The following is a 2,299-nucleotide window of genomic DNA, read 5'->3' as shown; positions in this document are numbered from 1 at the left end:
GTCGTTTCTAAGTCACCAATTTAGTGCTACTTGGTCCCAATGGGAAACTACTAACACTAAGTTGCTAACTGGTTAGCAAGATGCTTCTGACAAACCGGCCACAACCAATGCACTTGCGAATCTTCCACCACAACAATCCCGCCCCCTTGATAAACGACCAATCACATTCACTTTATTCACTCGTGTAAAGTTTTGCACCACTCGGGAGAATTCGGAACTGCAACCGTTGGAACAGCTGCTTCCCTTGTATCCTATGTTACATTAAATATCCCAGGATTCATTGCGAGTCCAAGCAAGCCAGCTTCTCCGTGATCAGAGGAAATGGTACTTGGTGCTAAACATTGGTGAATATTGAAAGTTCAGTTTAATATAATACAAGTATGTGAATAGTTCCGTCTGAAACTTATGAAAATAGTTGTTTTAATGGTTATAGAGTCAGATATGTGGCGGTAATGTTTGATTTATGAAAAATGCTTTTATCTGTTACTGTGTAAATGGATTTAGGTGTAATTTAAGGACAGATTCTAAAATATCTGCAGGACTTTAAATCTGATAGGATTTTTATTGTTTTTATTGCTATTTTCCGAAATTTTGCTATTTTGTGTTGTTGAATATAAGATTTTGTAGATGTATATTTTTTTTATACATGCATCCTTTAGATTTACTTATATCTTTCTACCCCTTTTATATCATTATATTTGTTTTTATTTGATGTTTCTCCCGGTGGTTGTCATTTTTATTCCACACTTTATTTTTATGAGTTTGTTTATGTTATATAAAAAAAGGGAAAAAAATGTAAAAGACAGTTTTAAAAAGTTCAGTGTTCATCTTTTCCTGCATTGTGCGTCAACACTCATGGTTGCTAAGCAACAGAGGTGGTGAAAGCCGCTGAAGGCTGGACCTGCCAAAACTCTTCCTCTGTATGTCTCTTTATTTTCACGGACTTCGAGGAATGCAGTCCAGGTAGGCCGCGTCCTTTTGCAGACGCAGCCCATGAATTTAAATCCAGCCATTGTCTCTCAGACCTGCTTCATCTGCTGCAGCACCAATGTTGTCCAACAGGTTAGCGCTGCATGTTTGGCAGACACATTTAATGCCTTCCTTTCAATCATTTTTAAAGCTTCACTTATTTTTCTTGGCCTTCAGCACAACTTGAGTTGTTTGTTTTCCTTTCCCTCCAGTCAGCCATGTTGATTTTATGTACCTGTTTTATTTTATTCATATGAACAGCCCTTCAGAAAATGTTCATTTTGTTTTGTTTTTCACCCTTTGAAGCTTGTACCATGAAATAATTGACAAAACATTTTAGTTTTTCAAAATTAGAATGTCATTGAACCTTCTGAAAAATTCAGTACAAGTCAGATTAGATCATTTATTCGCATCAAATTTGATACATAAGTCAATTCTGTATAATTTATATTTTCTGTTCACTAAATTTGTCTGAATTAGGGGGAAACCCTGTTTGCTTTTTTAAGGCTTGGCTTAAAACATTCATTTATAAATCCTGTAGTTAAAATGTCTCAGATTATCCTGGGCAATCTCTACATTCTAAACTAAGTTATTGAATAGAATAGAAAATCCTTTTAATGTTCCACAATGAGGAAATTCTGGTGTTTAAAGCAGCAAAAAGATTATAGAAAAAATTTTCACACAAATGTGGATGTTAGAAAAATTTATAAGAATAACATAATAAAGAGTTAACAGATAAACAATTACTGTACAGTAAAGTGTTTTAACAATATAAATACGGTACACCTGGAGAATAGATAAGCAATATACAGCTATGGACATTTTTTACAGTGATGGTTATTGGAAAATCAGAGATGTACAAAATTACATCAGCATGTTATTTAACTAAGTTAGAAACTGCAAAATGATGTATCTTAACCAATTCTTAACTCTTGAGGAGAACAGAGATTAACTTGATGTTTTTTCTGACTTTACTAGCAGAACTTTACCAGCGGAAGGAAAAACCAGACAACTTCATGGGGAGTGAGGAAAAGGGTGTATATATGTGAGACTGAAGAAAGACAGGACTAATGAGCTGATTGGGAGCAGGTGTGAACACACTGGAAAAACAATCTAGAAATAAGACTTTATGATGACTTTATGATTTTATTTTGTCATTTTTTACAAAGTTTTTGGACTGTGGGCAGAAGTCGGAGTACCCAGAGAGAACCCACACCAGTGGCGGCAGGTGAAAAATATTTTTGGTGGGGCTGATATAGCCTACTGTATGTCTCCAACTAATCCAGAATAATAATTCAAATAAACAATTGGAAATGAAATACAATTTAAC

This window comes from Cyprinodon variegatus, unplaced genomic scaffold (assembly GCF_000732505.1).
Source record: "Cyprinodon variegatus isolate N-32 unplaced genomic scaffold, C_variegatus-1.0 Scaffold642, whole genome shotgun sequence".
NCBI classification, from domain to species: Eukaryota; Metazoa; Chordata; class Actinopteri; order Cyprinodontiformes; family Cyprinodontidae; genus Cyprinodon; species Cyprinodon variegatus.
The sequence above is the reverse complement of the archived record's forward strand: the minus strand, read 5'-3'. Positions refer to the sequence as shown.